Source organism: Balaenoptera physalus (assembly GCF_965194825.1).
Source record: "Balaenoptera physalus genome assembly, chromosome: 2".
Classification (NCBI taxonomy): domain Eukaryota; kingdom Metazoa; phylum Chordata; class Mammalia; order Artiodactyla; family Balaenopteridae; genus Balaenoptera; species Balaenoptera physalus.
This window is the reverse complement of record NC_138883.1, coordinates 99,494,239-99,517,439: the sequence shown is the minus strand read 5'-3', so window position 1 is coordinate 99,517,439 and position 23,201 is coordinate 99,494,239. Positions and strand designations below refer to the sequence as shown.

The following is a 23,201-nucleotide window of genomic DNA, read 5'->3' as shown; positions in this document are numbered from 1 at the left end:
TCCCTCTCTGATTCCAGTTAATTCATTATCCAACCAGGGAAGCTCTACCCTAAGAGCACTGGTTCACTGAGGCATGCATGGTCTCCTATGAAAACAAGCAGGCCCTTCTGATGTTCGTACCAAGGGCTAATATGTTTGTTTATGACGCGCCAGACCCGTCTCTGAGCAGGCCAACCATGCTACTCCATTCATCCTCACACAACTCCACAGATGAGGCATTCGTATTAAACCCCACTTTTCAACGGAAGGAAGTGAGGCACCATAATAGTTACACAACCTGCCCAAGGTCACAAAGCCAGTAAGTGCCCAAGTCAAGAACAGAACCTAGAGCCCACACCTTTAAAGATCATACTGTGCTACCATGAAAATGTGAGATTTGTAAAACTCTAGAAAAAAAAAAAGGCAAGTTAGAAAATACCTGCTTCAACTCTGTAATGTAAAATTCACATGAATGATAGAACTTTTTATACTCCCACATGTGCTAAGAAACAAAGACTGTAGAGGAAAAGAAATCCCATTTCACTTCTCCCTCCTGCGGAGTCAGGGAAGTACATAGGCTACGACTGTAGAAATGACCCTTGTGTCCCCATCTTTCTAAAGGTACGCTAAAGCACTATGCAATGCCCCCAAAGAATTCACAAGCCCGTGACTTATACTACCAGATAAATTCCATGGTGTGTGGGGTGGAGGCTCTCTGATGACAGGCACTTGCAGGAAAAAGCATCTGGCTTTGCCATCCTTGCTTTACCACTAGTCTTTGTCTTGGGAAACAGCCAGTTTCTGAGTCCCTGTGGGTTCAGCAGTTACCAGGTAATGGGAGCGTTCAGTCTCCAGGAGCCCCAGGCAGTGTGCAATATCAGCTACAAGGGCTGGGACAGTCCCTGTGCTCAGCAATGACTGGCTGTCAGAGCAGGGAAAGGACATAAACAAGACTCTCTATCCAGGGACACAAATATCCATGCCACGGACTGGTGCTTCTCTGAGGGGAGGGGAGAATAATATACACCATATGAAAGGCTGAAGGTTGAAATACTACTTTTCACCTCTGTCACAACCGAAAAGACTGTTAACAAGCTGTTAATAAGTGTGACTTGTGACAAGAGGGTGAGAAAATAAAAAGAATCTTACTAGGGAAATAAAAATTTGTTGACAACAGGAGGAAGCAACTGGGCCTGAGGCCAAATACCTTTTCATCTCCCTGGAGCTGCAGCTTACCTGTGTTGAGAGTAACACAAGCAAGGCCTCAATACAGCGCTGATTTGAGTCCCTGCTGCTTCTGCAATTGAGTGGCTTTCACAAGCAAACAAAAACAAACACAAAAACAAAAACCCCCAATAATTCACGGTTGAAAAGGAATAATCACTCATCCTAATTAAAACAGAATTTTAGAAACCCTTGCTGGAAGCAGGGGGAGAACTTATTGTAATAATATTCACATTTTTTTTTTTTCCCCCTAGAGTCTCACTTTTCCTTCTGGGTTCTTTTCTTTTGATCCTACTGCTAGCACCACGCCCAGCCCCAGGAATGTCTTACTCTCTTTAGAACGTGCTAAATACTGAACAAAACTCCTTCCACTCTTCCTCTTCTCTCAGTTAAGACAGGTGACTATGTTTTTGCTTTTGTTTCTTTAAATTTATTTTATTTTATTTTATTTATTTTATTTTTGGCTGTGTTGGGTGTTCCTTGCTGTGCACGGGCTTTTCTCTGGTTGCAGCGAGCGGGGGCTACTCTTCGTTGCGGTGCACAGGCTTCTCATTGCTGTGGCCTCTCTTGTTGCAGAGCATGGGCTCTAGGCATGCAAGTTTCAGTAGTTGTGGCACGGGGGCTCAGTAGTTGTGGCTTGCGGGCTCTAGAGCGCAGGCTCAGTAGCTCAGTAATTGTGGCACACAGGCTTAGTTGCTCTGCGGCATGTGGGACCTTCCCAGACCAGGGCTTGAACCCGTGTCCCCTGCACTGGCAGGCAGATTCCCAACCACTGGATACCGGGGAAGCCCTGGTGACTGTGTTTTAAGCTAGTAAAAATTTAGAAAGGGCAAAAAAGGAAATAGCAGCCAAATTAAAAAAAAAAAAAAAACTCTCAAAATCAATGAAAATAAAAACAAATAATTAAAAAATACAATTTCACAAACAAAATTAGTGAAAGTAGCCAAGAATCTTACATAGCCCCAAATGCTTTTTTCCTAAGCCTAAAAAGCTGGTTCCACTTTATATATATTGCCTGTCCTATTTTCGTATCTGCTAGAGAAAAGTGTGTGTGTGGTGAGGAGTGGAGCGGGGGAAGAGGGCAGGATATGAAGAAGAGGCCCTTCCTATCCTATGTGTGATATTTCTGTCCACGGTCTGAATTATCACTGAGTTACATTTCCTTAAATGCAAAATTTTTCCCATGAGAATTTTGGATGCTCATTGCCCTGGATCTCCACCGATGTCCAGCCTGCGTTCAGACAAATGACAATTAATGACCACTTGTAATCTAAGAACTGATATACTTACTGGTATAAGTTCCATCCTGGGGCCTGTAAGAGAACTCAACTTCCTTTTTTCTTTTTTCTTTTCTTTCTTCTTTGTATTTTCTTTATTGACATCTCTAGTCGTCAATGCCTTCTCACTTTGTTCTGATTTCCATCTCAAAGGCATAGCCAGCTGGAAGGAGGGTGTTTGACACCATGAGGCTAGCTGCTTTTGACTCAGGCATAACTGCAGACACCTGTTAAAGAATTTCAGGAGGCTTAATTGGATGAAATCACTTTGCACTCAAGAAGTTCACAAGTCACTTCTTTGCATGTTTACAACCTACCTGATAACCAGTAATGATGGTGTGGAGATAAGAAAGAAAAAGATTCTCTCACAAAATTCTCATATTATATTTAAATATTAAACAGATTCACCAGCACTAGGGTATCATGTAAGTAAATAAATAAACAAATAAGGAATTAGGATGTCATTCTGGTACTGTACTTAATACCTAATAATAGGTCATCTGATTCTTTGTTTTCCTGACAATTTTTACCTTTATTCAAAGAATCTATAACGTTATTTCCCTAAGTGCAATTTGTGAACCACCTGTTTTAAAGCCCAGAGGTGCTTGCTAAAAATGCAGATACCTTGACAGCACCCCAGCTGCAGTGCATCAGAATCTCCAGTCATGGAATCCAGGAATACATCCTTTCTTTGCAAGCTTCCTGGTGATTCTTAAGCATGCTGATGTTTGATGGTTCTCAAACTTTAAAGTGCATGAGAATCACTTTGACATGATGCACAAAATGCCTACCCTCACAGACTGGGATTCAGTACTTCTTAATTAAGCTCAGCAATCTGCATTTTCAGAAAGCAACTCAGGTAATTCTGAAATAGGAGCACACTTTTCACAACACTGCACAGTTTCTGAGCATTCGACCAGGTGGGCAGCTCTACTTCCTGATTCTTTGACTACTGATAAGTCTCAGTTTTCTTTATCTTGCAAGTCCTGGCCTTTTCCATTCTCTCTCTGGTTCCTTCTGAGACAGGAGGGAAGCTGGCAGGGCACAACTTTTAAAAGACTGACATAGCCCTTGAGGATATGACATAAACTGGTTAGAACCTACAAGACCCAAGATGGCAGAAGATTCAGCTTGCAGTAGACCTTGAGCCTCATTATACACTCATTGTAATATCAATATACTAGCTAAATGACACACCCACAGGTGCCATGACAGTTCTGAGGCTGACCATAAAAGGCCAAAAAGTGGGCGATGGCCCAATTCCTGGAAATCTCTGCCACTTCCCCAAAATAGTTGGAATAATCTTCCTGCTCCTTAGCCTATGCAATTACCCAGCCCATAAAAAACTAACCATCCCATTTTCGGGCCACTCTTACCTTCTGAGATGGACTGCATTCTACCTATGGAATGTGAATCTCTAAATAAACTTGCTTTCACTTTACTATGGCTCTCTCTTAAATTCTCTCCTGCACAAAGCCAAGGACCTCACCTGGTGAGCCTGTCCCTGGGACTTGTCAGAGACCTGGGACATGACCCTCCTCTTATGCCCCATTCTGCAATACTTCTCCACTGCTACTTTCCCCCCATCCTTTGCATTTCAGACCAGCTGACTCTTTAGATTCAAAGGCAACAAGGCCCTGACCTGGGTTATTTTCTTAGGGATGGCTCCTCTAAGACCACTCTCCAAGCTTAATGACTTAAGCTGTACTGGAGGTCCCTGCCCTGGGCTGCCAGCTCATTTACTCCCATTTCCTGAAATGTAACTAATCCTGACCTCAGACTACCCTGTTATACTGCCCCATTCTTACATCCATTTTACAAGCTGTTTATTCTGCAGCCCTTATTTTATAGATTTTTATTTCAACAGTATAATACTACAACAGAAATTTAGGGGAAAAGGGAAACTTGGAAAAAGAATTTAAATAAAAGGAAGGAATATTAAAAGTAATGCATTCCTTTTTCTCCATTTTACAGATAAGGAAACAGATAAAGAGCAATGAACATTGTTCCATCAGTATTTTTCATAGATATACTTTTACTCATATGCATAGATGTCAATCATAGTATAAAAGAATTTATATCTTGTATCTCCTCTAATATTCATCAGTCTACTTCTTCATTTATTTATTCATTCAAAAAATATTTAATAAACTACAGTGTGAAACTATTGGTGTATATTATTTTTAAATTTTTGCTGATGTAATAAGAAAAATATGATTCAACCTTGTTGTTTAACTTGTATTACTTTGCTTGCTAGTGAAATTTAACATGGTTTTCAAATATTTGGTTTTTAATTGTATTCCCTCATTTATGAAATATCCACTTAATTACTTTGTCCATTTGTTTTTTGAGTTCTTTGTGACTTATTTTTTATATGAACACTTTATATTTAAGAAATATTAAAACTTTGTTGCTCATAGTTGCTACAATATTTTTCCAGTCTTTAGTCTGTATTTTTACTTTGGTTGTTTGAATATTTTTATATATGTCAGTGAAAACTCTTTTAAATCATGTTAAGTAGTTTCATTTGTAAATGTTTACAATTATCATGTGCTTTCTGTTACTTGAAATAAAATAATGGAGGAGCTTCAAGATGGCAGAAGAGTAAGACGTGGCTGTCACCTTCCTCCCCACAAATACATCAGAAATACATCTACATGTGGAACAACTCCTACAGAACACCTACTGAACGCTGGCAGAAGACCTCAGACCTCCCAAAAGGCAAGAAACTCCCCACGTACCTGGGTAGGGCAAAAGAAAAAAGAAAAAGTAGAGACAAAAGAATAGGATGGGACCTGTACCTCTGGGAGGGAGCTGTGAAGGAGGAACAGTTTCCACACACTAGGAAGCCCCTTCGTGGGTGGAGACTGCGGGTGGCGGAGGGGGGAAGCTTCAGAGCCACGGAGGAGAGTGCAGCAACAGGGGTGCGGAGGGCAAAGCAGAGAGATTCCTGCACAGAAGATGGGTGCCGACCAGCACTCACCAGCCTGAGAGGCTTGTCTGCTCACCTGCCAGGGCGGGTGGGGGCTGGGAGCTGAGGCTCGGGCTTCGGACGTCAGATCCCAGGGAGAGGACTGGGGTTGGCGGCGTGAACACAGCCTGAAGGGGGCTAGTGTGTCACAGCTAGCTGGGAGGGAGTCCGGGAAAAAGTCTGGAGCTGCTGAAGAGGCAAGAGACTTTTTCTTGCCTCTTTGTTTCCTGGTGCGCGAGGAGAGGGGATTAAGAGCGCCTCTTAAAGGAGCTCCAGAGACAGGCTCGAGCCACAGCTATCAATGTGGACAACAGAGACGGGCATGAGATGCTAAGGCTGCTGCTGCCGCCACCAAGAAGCCTGTGAGAGAGCACAGGTCACTATCCACACCTCCCCTCCCGGGAGCCAGTGCAGCCCGCCACTGCCAGGGTCCTGTAATCCAGGGACAACTTCCCCGGGAGAAAGCACGGCGCGCCTCAGGCTGGTGCAACGTCATGCTAGCCTCTACCGCCGCAGGCTCGCCTTCCATCCGTACCCGTCCCTCCCCCCAGCCTGAGTGAGCCAGAGCCCCCGAATCAGCTGCTCCTTTAACCCCGTCCTGTCTGAGTAAAGAACAGACACCCTCAGGCGACCTACATGCAGAGGCAGGGCCAAATCCAAAGCTGAACCCCAGGAGCTGTGTGAACAAAGAAGAGAAAGGGAAATCTCTCCCAGTAGCCTCAGGAGCAGCAGATTAAATCTCCACAATCAACTTGCTGTACCTGCATCTGTGGAATACCTGAATAGACAACGAATCATCCCATATTGAGGAGGTGGACTTTGGGAGCAACAATATATATATATATATTTTCCCTTTTTCTTTTTTTGTGAGTGTGTACATGTATGCTTCCGTGTGTGATTTTGTCTGTATAGCTTTGCTTTTACCACTTGTCCTAGGGTTCTATCTGTCCGTTTTTTTCTCTTTTTTCTTTTTAGTATAGTTTTTAGCACTTCTTATCATTGGTCGGTTTGTTTTTTGGTTTGGTTGCTTTATTCTTTCTTTCCTTCTTTTTTTTATTACTTTTTAAAAAATGTTTTAATAATTATTTTTTATTTTAATAACTTTATTTTATTTTATCTCCTTCCTTCTTTACTTCTTCTTTTTTTCCCTTTTATTCTGAGCTGTGTGGATGACAGGTTCTTTGTGCTCCAGCCAGGCATCAGGGCTGTGCCTCTGAGGTGGGAGAGCCAAGTTCAGGACACTGGTCCACCAAAGACCTCCCAGCTCCATGTAATATCAAATGGCAAAAATCTCCCAGAGATCTCCATCTCAATGCCAAGACCCAGCTCCAGCTCCACCAGCAAGCTACAGTGCTGGACACCCTATGCCAAACAACTAGCAAGACAGGAACACAACCCCATCCATTAGCAGAGAGGCTGCCTAAAATCATAGTAAGGCCACAAACACTCCAAAACACACTACCAGACATGGACCTGCCCACCAGAAAGACAAGATACAGCCTCATCCACTAGAGCACAGGCACTAGTCCCCTCCACCAGGAAGCCTACACAACCCACTGAACCAACCTTAGCCACTGGGGGCAGACACCAAAAACAACGGGAACTACGAACCTGAAGCCTGCAAAAAGGAGACCCCAAACACAGTAAGTTAAGCAAAATGAGAAGACGGAGAAACACGCAGCAGATGAAGGAGCAAGGTAAAAACCCACCAGACCTAACAAATGAAGAGGAAATAGGCAGTCTACCTGAAAAAGAATTCAGAATAATGATAGTAAAGATGATCCAAAATCTTGGAAATAGAATGGAGAAAATACAAGAAACGTTTAACAAAGGCCTAGAAAAACTAAAGAGCAAACAAACAGTGATGAACAACACAATAAATGAAATCAAAAATTCTCTAGAAGGGATCAATAGCAGAATAACGGAAGCAGAAGAACGGATAAGTGACCTGAAAGATAAAATAGTGGAAAGAATTACTGCAGAGCAGAATAAAGAAAAAAAAAAAGAAAAGAATTGAGGACAGTCTCAGAGACCTCTGGGACAACATTAAACGCACAAACATTCGAATTATAGGGATCCCAGAAAAAGAAGAGAAAAAGAAAGGGACTGAGAAAATATTTGAAGAGCTTATAGTTGAAACTTCCCTAATATGGGAAAGGAAATAGTTAAGTTCAGGAAGCACAGAGAGTCCCATACAGGATAAAACCAAGGAGAAACACGTCAAGATACATATTAATCAAACTGTCAAAAATTAAATACAAAGAAAAAATATTAAAAGCAGCAAGGGAAAAAAAACAAGTAACATACAAGGGAATCTCCAGAAGGTTAACAGCTGACATTTCAGCAGAAACTCTCCAAGCCAGAAGGGAGTGGCAGGACATATTTAAAGTGATGAAGGGGAAAACCCTACAACCAAGATTGCTCTACCCAGCAAGGATCTCATTCAGATTTGATGGAGAAATTAAAAACTTTACAGACAAGCAAAAGCTAAGAGAATTCAGCACCACCAAACCAGCTTTACAACAAATGCTAAAGGAACTTCTCTAGGCAGGAAACACAAGGGAAGGAAAAGACCTACAATAACAAACCCAAACCATTTAAGAAAATGGTAATAGGAACATACATATCGATAATTACGTTAAATGTAAATGGATTAAATGCTCCAACCAAAAGACATAGACTGGCTGAATGGATACAAAAACAAGACCCATATATATGCTGTCTACAAGAGACCCACATCAGACCTAGGGACACATACAGACTGAACATGAGGGGATGGAAAAACATATTCCATGCAAGTGGAAATCAAAAGAAAGCTGGAGTAGCAATTCTCATATCAGAAAAAAACAGACTTTAAAACAAAGACTATTACAAGAGACAAAGAAGGACACTACATAATGATAAAGGGATCAATCCAAGAAGATATAACAATTGTAAATATTTATGCAGCCAACATAGGAGCACCTCAATACATAAAGCAAATACTAACAGCCATAAAAGGGGAAATCGACAGTAAAACAATCATAGTAAGGGACTTTGACAGCCCACTTTCACCAATGGACAGATCAACCAAAATGTAAAATAAATAAGGAAACACAAGGTTTAAATGATACATTAAACAAGATGGACTCAATTGATATTTATAGGACATTCCATCCAAAAAAAACCAGAATACACATTCTTCTCAAGTGCTCATGGAACATTCTCCAGGATAGATCATATCTTGGGTCACAAATCAAGCCTTGGTAAATTTAAGAAAATTGAAATTGTATCACGTATCTTTTCCGACCACAACGCTATGAGACTAGATATCAATTACAGGAAAAAAATCTGTAAAAAATACAAACACATGGAGGCTAAACAATACACTCCTTAATAACCAAGGGATCACTGAGGAAATCAAAGAGGAAATCAAAAAATACCTAGAAACAAATGACAATGAAAACACGACGACCCAGAACCTATGGGATGCAGCAAAAGCAGTTCTAAGAGGGAACTTTATAGCTATAGAAGCCTACCTCAAGAAACAAGAAACATCTCAAATAAACAACCTAACCTTACAGCTAAATCAATTAGAGAAAGAAGAACAAAAAACCCCAAAAGTTAGCAGAAGGAAAGAAATCATAAAGATCAGATCAGAAATAAATGAAAAAGAAATGAAGGAAATGATAGCAAAGGTCAATAAAACTAAAAGCTGGTTCTTTGATAAGATAAATAAAATTGATAAACCATTAGCCAGACCCATCAAGAAAAAAAGGGAGAAGACTCAAATCAATAGAATTAGAAATAAAAAAGGAGAAGTAACAACTGACACTGCAGAAATACAAAGGATCATGAGAGATTACTAAAAGCAACTATAGGCCAATAAAATGGACAACCTGGAAGAAATGGACAAATTCTTAGAAATGCACAACCTTCCGAGACTGAACCAGGAAGAAATAGAAAATATAAACAGACCAATCACAAGAACTGAAATTGAAACTGTGATTAAAAATCTTCCAACAAACAAAAGCTCAGGACCAGATGGCTTCACAGGCGAATTCTATAAAACACTTAGAGAAGAGCTAACACCTATCCTTCTCAAACTCTTCCAAAATATAGCAGAGGGAGGAACACTCCCAAACTCATTCTACGAGGCCACCATCACCCTGATACCAAAACCAGACAAAGATGTCACAAAGAAAGAAAACTACAGGCCAATATCACTGATGAACATAGATGTAAAAATCCTCAACAAAATACTGGCAGACAGAATCCAACAGCACATTAAACGGATCATACACCATGATCAAGTGAGGTTTATTCCAGGAATGCAAGGATCCTTTAATATATGCAAATCAATCAATGTGATATACCATATTAACAAATTGAAGGAGAAAAACCATATGATTATCTCAATAGATGCAGAGAGAGCTTTCGACAAAATTCAACACCCATTTATGATAAAAACCCTCCAGAAAGTAGGCATAGAGGGAACTTTCCTCAACATAATAAAGGTCATATATGACAAACCCACAGCCAACATCGTCTTCAAAGGTGAAAAACTGAAACCATTTCTACTAAGATCAGGAACAAGACAAGGTTGCCCACTCTCACCACTATTATTCAACATAGTTTTGGAAGTTTTAGCCACAGCAATCAGAGAAGAAAAAGAAATAAAAGGAATCCAAATCGGAAAAGAAGAAGTAAAGCTGTCACTGTTTGCAGATGACATGATACTATACATAGAGAATCGTAAAGATGCTACCAGAAAACTACTAGAGCTTATCCATGAATTTGGTAAAGTAGCAGGATAAAAAATTAATGCACAGAAATCTGTGACATTCCTATACACTAATGATGAAAAATCTGAAAGTGAAATTAAGAAAACACTTCCATTTACCATTGCAACAAAAAGAATAAAATATCTAGGAATAAACCTACCTAAGGAGACAAAAGACCTGTATGCAGAAAATTATAAGACACTGATGAAAGAAATTAAAGATGATATACAAGAATATACAGCAAGAATATACAGTGGAGAAAAGACAGCCTCTTCAATAAGTGGTGCTGGGAAAACTGGACAGCTACATGTAAAAGAATGAAATTAGAATACTCCCTAACACCATACACAAAAATAAACTCAAAAAGGATTCAAGACCTAAATGTAAGGCCAGACACTATCAAACTCCTAGAGGAAAACATAGGCAGAACACTCTATGACATAAATCACAGCAAGATCCTTTTTGACCCACCTCCTAGAGAAATGGCAATAAAAACAAAAATAAACAAATGGGACCTAATGAAACTTAAAAGCTTTTGCACAGCAAAGGAAACCATAAACAAGATGAAAAGACAACCCTCAGAATGGGAGAAAATATTTGTCAATGAAGCAACTGACAAAGGATTAATCTCCAAAATTTACAAGCAGCTCATGCAGCTCAATATCAAAAAAACAAACAACCCAATCCAAAAATGGGCAGAAGACCTAAATAGACATTTCTCCAAAGAAGATATACAGATTGCCAACAAACACATGAAAGAATGCTCAACATCATTAATCATTAGAGAAATGCAAATCTAAACTACAATGAGATATCATCTCACACTGGTCAGAATGGCCATCATCAAAAAATCTACAAACAATAAATGCTGGAGAGGGTGTGGAGATAAGGGAACCCTCTCGCATTGTTGGTGGGAATGTAAATTGATACAGCCACTATGGAGAACACTATGGAGGTTCCTTAAAAAACTAAAAAGAGAACTACCATATGACCCAGCAATCCCACTACTGGGCATATACCCTGAGAAAACCATAATTCAAAAAGAGTCATGTACCACAATGTTCACTGCAGCTCTATTTGCAATAGCCAGGACATGGAAGCAACCTAAGTGTCCATCGACAGATAAATGGATAAAGAAGATGTGGCACATATATACAATGGAATATTACTCAGCCATAAAAAGAAACGAAATTGAGTTATTTGTAGTGAGGTGGTTGGACCTAGAATCTGTCATACAGAGTAAAGTAAGTCAGAAAGAGAAATCAAATACCGTATGCTAACACATATACATGGAATCTAAGAAAAAAAAAAAAAAGGTCATGAAGAACCTAGGGGCAAGTCAGGAATAAAGATGCAGACCTAGTAGAGAATGGACTTGAGGATATGGGGAGGGGGAAGGGTAAGTTGGGACAATGTGAGAGACTGGCATGGACATATATACACTACCAAATGTAAAATAGATAGCTAGTGGGAAGCAGCCGCATAGCACACGGAGATCAGCTCGGTGCTTTTTGACCACCTAGAGGGGTGGGATAGGGAGGGTGGGAGGGAGGGAGACGCAAGAGGGAAGAGATATGGGGACATATGTATATGTATAACTGATTCATTTTGTTATAAAGCAGAGACTAACACACCATTGTAATGAAATTATACTCCAGTAAAGATGTTAAAAAAATAAAATAAAATAGAATAAATTTGTATTTTTTGAATAGAAATTTGAATAAAAATGTATTTTTTCTCCAGATGTTTAATAAATATACCATTCTATTGTATTTTCCTCTAATGTTCACTTAATCTACTAGACTTTGGGATAAGGCTCGCATTTGCCTCAGAGTTTCTCTTTAGGCCTCTATAACCCCTGAGACATTGTCTTCTCTACAGCATGGTTATTGCATTCTTCTTTTAAAACCCAGTAGACATAAGAAATAAAGGGTGTTCTCTCTGTATTATATGTAATTATGAATGGGTTGAAATCCTTGCTTGAGTGTGAGCTCCTGGGGGTAGAAACTATACAATATTAATCATTCACCCTGCCCAACCACCCTGCCTACTCTAATCCCAGCACAGAGACTTATACCAAGTATGTCATCAAAACTATATTTATGGGGCTTCCCTGGTGGCACAGTGGTTGAGAATCTGCCTGCCAATGCAGGGGACACGGGTTCGAGCCCTGGTCTGGGAAGATCCCACATGCCACGGAGCAACTGGGCCCGTGAGCCACAACTACTGAGCCTGCGCGTCTGGAGCCTGTGCTCCGCAACAGGAGAGGCCGCGATAGTGAGAGGCCCACGCAGCGCGATGAAGAGTGGCCCCCGCTCGCCACAACTAGAGAAAGCCCTTGCACAGAAACGAAGACCCAACACAGCCAAAAATAAAATATAAATAAATAAATAAATAAATAAATAAATAAATAAACAAAAAACAAAAAACTATATTTATGGAATGAATTCAAAGGCACGATCCATTGGCTTTGTCAGATATTTTCTAAATGTTAAATTCTAACTGTAAAAAACTGTAGCACTCTATTGGAAAGATGGTATATCTCTAAATACACAATTATATGTAAATTTAAATGGTGTTTTGCTAAAGATACCAAGAAAAGTTCACATAGAGAAGTGTGGTTATTTTGTCAGAAGCAGTTAGATGGTTAGTTAATTCTATAGATAGAATTTACGGACAAGATCTAGAATTTATGACACAAATCGTGGGTGAGTTGATTTGGCCCAGAGGAAGTAAGGTGTTAAAAATATACATATATAGAAAGTTATTGTCTCCTCAGTGTGTTTGATAAATCAATATGCCCACGGATTTTTTAGTTTGTAAAATATTTTGCCTAATTAGGTAGAATGGTTCTGTGAAAAGTGCCCCAGGAACTCGAATTGGTGCACTGGGCTGACCTGGGCCCCAGGGCTCAGGCTCAGAACTGAACAACCCTCAGTGGAATTGGCCTGGGCTCATCGGGGCTCAGTCACGCTGTGGGGCTAGAGAAGGGGGAGGAGGAATCCCTCTCCTTTCTGCTGGCAGACAGAAAGCCAGTAATTGCAGCAGCATCTAATTTCCAAGGCCTCCAGGTATCTGCTCAAGGTTTTTATCAGTAACTGAGTCAGAAATACAAGCCGCTTCAGACAAAACTTTTAGCAAAGGGCTTCTAAATATTTCTCAATTGAATAGAGCGACTGGCTCAACATAATTACCACTTTTGTAACTTTTTTCTCCTCCTTTCAATATTTTACTCATCTGCCTGCCCCCACAGAAGGAAATCTTCTAGGATTTCTGTGAATTTAGCCCCTAGGGTATTATGCAACGTTACAGGATTAAGAATCAGACTCCCTGCTCTGTCACTGTCTCATTTTCATATTATCTCCTTGACAAGGATGTATGCATGTTCCTGCACAGGCTGTGGATAATGAGTGCATACCTATGGTCAAGAACCTATTCTCATTTTTACACTTATGATAAGAAATGCTAACAGGTAGAAGAATATTCAACTACTTAAAGGAAATATATCCTCCTACTTCTCTTTCAAACATCTTAGTTTAATTGAAGTAAATCCTAAAACTTCAAGATACATGCATTTTAAAAAATGTTATCTATGAAAATTAGGAATTTCTTAATTCTGACTAAACAGAACAAAATCAGAAACAAATTGAATGATAAGGATGATATAATCTCTAATGGTTCTGTTTATCATTTTGCTTTTATTTTACTCATTTATTCAACAAATATTTATTGAGCACCATTTAAATAAGCATTATGCTTAAAACTAGAGATACAGGGGTAAAGGAGATAGATAAATCTCTGCTCTTTGGTAAAGGAGAAAGACCTGAATGCTTAATTAGATAATAATAAATGATAATTACAGAATTCTAACCGTGGGCAAAGTTCTGTGCCACTTTCATTTGCATCATCTCAGTCGATAATTATGGTAATTATCTGCCAGAGGTATTATTATCCCCACATTACAGATGAGGAAACTGGCTCAGAGAAAGAGATTAAGTGACTTGATCAAGATCCCCAACAAGAAACAGAGAAATACTCAAGTTCTGAGGAAAATTTGAAGTAGAACTATTCCTATATGGCTTTCTCCCCATTTTAGGCATCATCTACTATCACTAATATTTATTACAAAAATTAAATATGTTCTTTCTTTTGAAAGCATTATTATATTATCAATTCACTATTCATAGCAACTATCAGAAAATAGGCAAAATCATGTAGTATTCATGCTAGTAAGTAGATACTACCTGATTTTAGGAGTTCTTTTATTGCATAAAACAGAAATACACCTTAAGTTAAAAATAGTGGCATTAATGGAAGATGTTGATTATTTCATATACTTGATAAAAAAGTTCAGGAACAGTCTTTGAATAAAGGAGAAAGCAGTAGTGTTCTGGGGTTCTTGGTTGAAAAAAAGAAAAGAAAAACAAACAGACAAAAAACCAGTCTCTCCTGGGTTCCAGGTACTGCCATCTGTAGGAATCAGCAATAATTAACTTAAGTCCTTGAATCAGTTAATTCACGATTCAATATCCTGGAGTGAAAGTTTAATTGTCCTGACTAATCCCCCAACCAAAGGTGTCCTTGTTGAGTCTTCAAGATTTAAAATCATAATTCTCAGGCTTGCATTTGGTCAAATAAACCAATCAATCAGCCAGCCAATCAATTAAGAATTATTAGGTATGTGGATATTCATGTTAAAGACCCACTAAGGTTCCAGTTTTTTAACCTTTTATATCCCTGCACAATGTCATCTCTATTTCACAGGATCTTTCTTTTTTTATGTGTTGCCAAGGTCTAAATACTAAGCACTCCCTATCTCAAATGGAAACTTCATTATCTCCCTTTTCTTTCACAATTCCACAACCACCAAAGCAGCTCTCTGAGAGGTCTTCGGTCACTCAATACCTTCTCATTCACAGCCAGTTAGGCTGCACATATGATTTTCTACCTGACCTAGACGTGAACACAGCCCCTCCACTTCCAGTTTTTCAATATCAGATCATGCCTACTACCTGCTTTCCTTTGCTTGCTCTCAGGCTACAGAACATCGCTAGGGAAAGTCATTGGACAACAGTATACCTGGTCTGATCATGGTGGATAGATTGGAGATTGATAAGAATTGCCATTCTATTGATTTGGCTGACGGCAATGGAACTGAAGAAAGGCAAAATTATCTGGTCAGCCTTGTGGTCATCCAGTTTCACATGGAGCTATCATCACAATCTTGTATTAATGAGAAGGACTCTGATCGAATTTGTCTTGCTCTGGCTGGATTTCAAATTCTGGAAACTTAATTAGAATGGAAATTATTTTCTCTTGAGAGATTATACTCTGAAATATTTCAAGTGACATTTGATGGATGTGCTTCTGATGTATTTCAATAGGCACCATGAAAAAAATCTTGTAATGTAGAACAATATGTCTGGGCCCTTTTATTTACACTAGGAAATTCTAATGTGTTACATCTGTTGAGGTCAAGGCAATCTTGAAATCTGAGTTGATCTGATGTCATGCAGTTTGCATTAGCTTTAGAGTTCCAAAATAGAGACTAACGTCTGTGTATCAACATAACTTATTTGAATTTTTATGAAGACTTTATCCCCTGCATTAGAGAATACTTTTTAACCAATTAATTGCATCAGCATTATCTTGTATTTATTTCAAACAGAATAAAACTTCAGATTGACTATATGATTTCACTGGCATCTTCCAAAGATACTCTTATTAGGACCCGTGTCTCACCATTCCAGCCTCATCCCTGCCACTTTGAAGCTTCTACTGCTTCTGAATTTCCTTTCTATCTCTCCTAGAATCCCTCTTATACCATTATTTCCTCCCTTCATACCTGTATTATTCCAAAATGAGTTTCAGTTGCCTCCTCTTGTGCTGTTGATACTGGGATGCACTTAGGCTACAGTCACCATGCATCCTTGTCCCCCTAAATTCCCTGAAGACCCCTGACCAATCTGTTTCTGTATTAGCTTCTATAACTATAAATTTCTTGCTTCTGCCATTACTGACAATGAATTATCTACCCCTTGAGACACTATATTGCCTGTGCTTAGCATGAAGGAAGTGTTTAATAGGAGTTAAATAAATAAATGAATGAATAAATAATTCAGACTTGTTATTCTCAGCTATTTTCTGGTCCTCATCTGTCATTGCATTTGGTTTCTTCTATCCCTAATTATTCTTCCTGCTACTGTGTTAGGTTTCTGCGGCCCCAAACTACTCATGATAGGTCCTCATGTTCCACAAACACCAGCTGATAACATTAGTCCTTTCATCAGTGTACTTTCTGACCATATTAGTCTTTTTTTCTCTTCCATTACTGACAATTCTTGGCCACAACTGATAACCCTATTGAGGTAGAAATTTGGCTGCAACTTCCTCCAATCTTTCTGTCTCCTATCTCTAGAAAAGTACACATAGATGGGACTAGGGTAAGGGAGTATTAAAGTATCATATAGGACAAGTAAAATGAGTTGTAAAAAGAGACCATTGGATTTACACATAGTAGATCACTAGTGATCTGAGCAAAACTTGTTCCAGAGAAATAATGCCATTGGTGCCCAGAAGAAGGCTGGAAGTGGAGAAAGTTAAGGTGGGGTGTTAAGACCACTCTTTCAAAGAGATTGGCTGTAAAAGGAAGAAGAGAAATAAAAGTATAACTAGAAGGGAAAACTAGGATGAAAGATTTTTAATGAAACAAAATTGAGAATTGTTATAAGCCATGAAGAAAGAACCAAAAGAGAGATATTGAAGATACTGATATAGTTTCTTCAAGATATTGAAAATACTAAAGACAGGGTAATGGCTAAGAGAGCATGATCTTGGAGGATATAGAAAGAGATGAGAGATAAAGTGCAAGTGGAGGTATTGAACCAAATCAAAAAGGTAATTTCTTTTACTGAGGCAAGTGGGAAGGAATAAGAATGAGTGTGGCTATGGGCAATTTTGTAGATAGAGGGACAGGAATCCTCAATTTTCACTTTAAAAAAGGAGTGAAGGTCGTATTTAGAGATAAGTCAGTGACAGAAGAGAAGACTTGAGGGGAGGAGAGAGACATGGAATTACCGATTACCATAAAATATTTTTTAATGAGAATATCCAAATGTTCTGGATGCAGTAAAATATACACTCTCAAGTTCCTGGCAGCATTATAAATTGGCAAAGTGTTTTTAGAAATCAACTTGGCTTCAAAAATATTTATATATTTGAATCTATTGACTTCATTTCTAAGAAAATAATTCAAAATATAGAGAGAAGTTTATGTACAAAAATGTTCACTGCAACATTATTCATTATGGGGGAAACACTGCAAACAACCTAATTATCCAATGATAGAGAAGTGGCTAAATAAATTATGATGAATCCAAGCAATAGAAATTTATGTAGATATTAGAATAATGTTTACCAAGAATTTTTAATTTCATGGAGAATTTCTTTTATAAAAAATAAACCCAATGACTTTATTATGTTAACTAAATATGTCATAGGCTAAAATAGAAAGAAAATAAATAAAAATAATAGCAATGCATAGAATTATTCTTACATTCTTATGTAAACAAACCTTTCAGTATTTTCCAAATTTTCTACGAGGGTATATATTACTTTTGTCATCAGAAAGCACATACTAAATGTTAAAAAAAAAATCTTTGGTAAATTATGAAGACTAGTGTTGGAAAGGAGAAAAAATAAATATTTGAAATATTTGTGAAAATGAAGAGAAATTGGAGGGAATGAAGTGCAGATTCCTGGAACTCAGTTAATTAACAATATAGAACATTTTTTGAGTCAGCATTGCGAAAGTACAAAATAAAGTTTGCAGATTTGGGCCTAAGATATGTTGAACTTTTAAAAATTGGGTAATTTATTATATATATCTACATGTCTTTAATCAGTTGACTTTTCTGTGTCTTTAACACATGTTTTTCCTCTTCTCTAATTTTCTGCTTTTAATCTGTGAACTAGAAAAATCATATCTATAATTAACAGAATTCTATTTGAAGTTGGAATAAGTAGTCAATGGGTGATATTTAAAAACACAGAGCTTTTGACCTCTATTTTTGCTTCCTTGAGCTCTTTAATAAAACACTGGAAGAAAAAAAGTAAAACATCGGGTGATTTAGCATAAAAGATATGCATTTCTGGTTTTCCTTAGCGGGAAAAAAAACACAAAATAAAAACACAAAAAAAACAGGGTCAATGAACAGTGGGTCTCTGTTGTTATACAGTAATAATTTCCTGGACATGTGCTGTGGCCACCCTCCTTAGGTGACTTATGTGACTGCAGTTATCCATAATGCTCACCACCATACCCTATTGTTTTTCTAACAATGAGATCAAATATCAGTAGCTTTTTGTCATCACCCTTGCTTTTTTATATTTATTATGATAAATAGGTGTTTACAGTAAATAAATGTTTTTCTGTCACCATGTCTATTGAAATTGGAATTAAATAGATATACTTTCTGTGGAACATTATGCTAGGAGATTGAGGAGGCATTTAATATTCAAATTCGGTCTTTTCTTTGGGGGGATAACCTACACATAAATAAAGTAGTATAAGGATCTGTTACACCAATCTGATGACAATATAAACAATAAGAGATATATAGAAGGAAAGAAAAAGCTGTCTATAGGCTGGAGTAGTGCTTGGTAGGAGAGGGGAAATTGAACCATGTGGAATTGGGTGAAAATTTATAGTTGGAGGAATATAGCAAAGATGAGAGACTGGAAAGAGACTTTCTCAGGGAGAGGGAACTCAGTCTTCCAGCCCAGAGTTCATTTAGGGGAAAAAGTTTAAAAGTTTGGGGGTTAAAAAGTTTGGGTTAAGAAAATTAGCATCTTGAAATTCAGGAAGAGGAGTTTGGAACTTTATTCTCTATGGAAGCTATTATGTGCTCTTGAACATAAGAAGTTAATGCTTTAAGAACTTTAATTGGGAAGGAAAGTGATTTGAAGGAAGAGATTAGAGACAAAGATGACAATGAAGTATTTTTAAGGATCCATATTTATTCAGACAGTCAACAAGTTCTTACAGAGCACTTGTTATGAGAGGCTCTTTCTTAGGTACAGTAATCAAATTCCTTGACCTCAAGGGTATATGCCAGTGGACATAGACAGATAACAAATATGTACAGAAACAAGGATAGCAGTGCAACAGAATAGAGTGACTTGTGTGCACAAGATCCTACTGGTGTTAATGTGTTCAGAGAAGACCTGAGAAGTGACATTGACCTGAGTCTTCAGTGATGAAAATGAGATTGTTACATGGAAACACATCAGAAGAGTATTTTAAGCAGAGGAAATAACAAGCGCAAAGGCCCCAAGACAAAATGAGCACGGTGTATTTAAGGGAACAGAAGGGAAAGAAGCCAAGGTTGTAGAAATGTAGTAAGCAACAGGAAGAATGATAGGAAATACAATCAGAGAAACATGTAGGGACTTGCAAGCCATGATAGGGACTTGGACATTCTTCTCACTGACCTGTGAAGCCACTGAAGAGTCTTAGGCAGGAGAGTAATACAATGGCATTCACACTTAGAGAGATTACTTTGGCTGTATGGAGAGTGGACCATGGGAGGACAAAAATGGACCCAGGAGGACCATAAAAAGGCTGTTGTAATAGTCCAGAAGAGACATAATAAAAGTGGCTTAGATTAGGCTTTATCAGTACAGATGGTTTTAGGTTGTCAGATTTGAACACATTTTGGAGGAAGTATTGATAGGACTCATTAATGGATTGGATATAGACTAGAAGGAGAAAAAGGAAATCAAAATTTTGATTGGTCAGGGTCCTGAGCAACTGGGTTTGGCCCTTCCTGAAATGGTGACAATTAGGGGAAAGAGTGGTGAAGCAGACCATAGAAATTAAGATTTCTGTTTAGAAAATCTTAAACTAGACATGTCTATTAGATTTCCAAAGAGAGGTGCATCTGTGAGGAGGCACTTGGATATGTAAGTCTGGAGCTCAGCAGATGCTTAGAGATGTGCATTTAAGAGTAATCAGGTGATGTTTAAATGCATGGTTCTGGGAAAGAGCAAAGAAAAGCCAAGAGTAGAGCCTTGAGATAACTCAGCATTTTATTTCAGGAGAGTAGTAGATTAAAACTCAGATGTGTCAGAGCCTTTTAACAATATTCTGAAAAATTAATCTATGGATATTCTGGCCTAACTGCTCATCTAAAGATCAACAATAGTCTTTGTCAAGTCATTATTGGCCTACAAAACAAATGCTACTGCGTTCTCTTAAGACACACGGACTATCTATTCTTGAAACATGTTAACTTTAAAATAGCCCAGTCAACAGTATGCTCCTTCAGTAAGCTAATGCTTTTTGATTCTTTTCCCCTTCACTAGGGAATCAGAAGAGGCCATGGTGACCTCCCTCTTTAGGCTGCCATAGAGCAAGCCAATTTAGGAAAATGCTAACTTGAAGAATACATATGGCTATTAGGAGAAAAAAAAGTGTGTGTGTGTGTGTGTGTGTGTGTGAGTATCTGTGTCCGTGGGCAAGAATCATTTAAAATAATTTTATTAGAGCCATATTTAAAAGATAAATGTGACTGGTTTAAAAATAATACCATAGTTGTAACTTTAATGTTAGAAGAAGATGGTGATGATGATGATGATGATAGCCATCAACTTTGCGTAAAAGGAGAATAGGCTGCATTTTTAGGACGGTAAGAGCCAGCAGGAGGAAGTGATCTAGAAATTCTCACATTGAACTGACCAGCATGAATCGCACAGCTGGAAAAGTTAGCCCAAAAAGAGAATACTTGTAGAGAGTAGGGTTTTCATCATCAGACACCAATGTTCATCAAGGCTTTTATCATAAGAAATTGAAGAACATAAAATACCCAACTTGAACTACAGTGATCAAGACTCAACAGTTTTTCAAAGTACAGCATTAATTCCTTGGGACTTTAGTAGTGGTTAGCCAAAGAAAGACGATAGACAGGATATTCAGATAGAAAATAAATTTGGAAAGTATTAAGGTAAAGTTAAATCAATTTTTTAATTATAGTGCATATAAGAATCTTTAATATTCTAAGGTGTTTTGTGATTTTCCAAGAAAGGCATCATGTATAGAGCCCTTTAAGGGAGAGCTTCTAGTCATGGCAATTCAGGAACGGTGGCAAAAATGGTATTATAGGAGGGACAAGTCTGAAGAGGTGATGCTATAAGAGTTTGATGACATTGTGAGTAGATTCAATTGGATTGCAATGTGTTTCTGCTAAATGTGTATATAGAATTATCATTGCTACCCAAGGACTTAAAAGAGCACCCAAAGCAGTAGTGTAATGAAGGATTACTGAGCTGGTTATCAGGCAAATGGATTTTAATCCCTATTACACATTTTCTTAATGTAGTCATTGGATCCCTGTGCGAGCTCACTGATTCGTACATTTATTCAATGAACACTGAGTATGTCTGCTGTGTGAGACACGGTCCTAAGTGCTAGGAATGTAGCAATGGACAAGAAAGATCTAGTCCTTAACCCTGGGGAACTTACATTCTAGTGTGGAAGACAGACAGTAAATAAATACATAATTTTAGCTGATTTTGGGCACCATGAAGAACAATCAAGTTAGATAAGGTGTTATAAAGTGAAGAAGGAAAGTAAGGTTCAGTTACTTGTACAAATTGAGGAGGCTGGACTCCATCAGGAATTTTCACAGTTTTTAAGTAATTACATGTAAGAAAAACCTAAACAAATGAACTATGGCTTTCCCAAATAAAAGTTTATTTTCTGATTTAACAAGAAAGTAGGAGGTAGGCAGTCTAGGACTGGTAGAGTAGTTTCATGATGTCACTGGTATCCTGGCTGCCTTCAGTGTTTCTACTCACTGTCTTTAGGGTGTGGTTTTTATGCTTATGGCCATCCGCAAGATAGCTGTCTCACATTAACCCTGCAAGCATGAAAAGAAAGAAGTGCCAAGGAACACAGAATAGTGTCTGCATTAGGAAAGCCATACTTCCCTAGAAATTCCCAGCAGACATCCCTTGCACCTTTAGGGAGGCTGGAAACACGAGTATTTTTCAGATGATTGAGGGTCTTCACTGAAAAATATTCAGTTGCCCTGAACCTGGTTCACTTAAGAAAGAAGGATAAGAGTAGAAATTCAGTAAGCAATTAGTCTGCCATAATGCTCAGGGGTACAAATGTATGTCTACTTCAGCACCCAAAGTATTACTGCAATAATAATATTCATACTGGTAGCCAGCATTAGGAAGAAAATACTGATTCATATACAAGTATCTATAAGTGATATTTTTGAAAAAACAAGCCATCCATGAAAGCTCAGAGAAATCTACTAAACTGAGCCAGAAGGGCAAAATAGCACCCAACGTAAGAGTTAAGTGCTAAAACTACAATGAAAGATTGACACAATTCACTATTAGATCTAGACTTACTGTCACTTAATTGGATTTGGCATATGTGTACTCTAGTAGCTTATTGCTCACATTTATCACAAGTGAAAAATCTAACACCAAATGAAAAAACAATAGTTATGTGCTCTTCCATCAACAACATTTTTATAAGATACTCAAGAGAAGTGTCATTCTTAGGACTCCACAAAAGTATATTACATTGGCAACTCAAATGAATTTGATGATAGTCACTAATGTGTCATATTTGACATTAGCAAATTCAGGTTCATACGTTGCTTTTTCTCACTATAATTTTAATTTGTTTCAGAAGTCTTTTTAAGTAAAAATCAAATAAAATATTTGCAGAGCTCTGAAGACCCTCAAAGAAACACTAAAAGTTGAAAAACACTGGACTAAATAGCTTCAACTTCACCTTCAGACTCAGACATTCTTAAGATTTTTGCATCTTACTAGAACCCTATCTTTGTTAAGGACATACATTAAGCGATAGATTGATTAGCAGTCTTAGCTGTTGCTTTCAATGCTCATCAAAGAGCAGTGATTTCTCAAACCTTTGAAGAATTTGTAGGAGACATTATAAAACTG

The 23,201-nt window shown here is 38.1% G+C and overlaps 1 protein-coding gene across 1 annotated transcript in view; it reads right to left on the bottom strand.

Moving 5' to 3' along the window:
• UNC13C (unc-13 homolog C) overlaps nucleotides 1–23,201 on the bottom strand; it is a 774,694-nt gene that overhangs the window by 690,768 nt on the left and 60,725 nt on the right. Inside the window, exon 2 of the mRNA XM_082444694.1 lies at nucleotides 2,494–2,707. The gene's annotated coding sequence lies outside the window, so the exon portion shown is untranslated. The remainder of the gene's footprint in view (nucleotides 1–2,493; nucleotides 2,708–23,201) is intronic.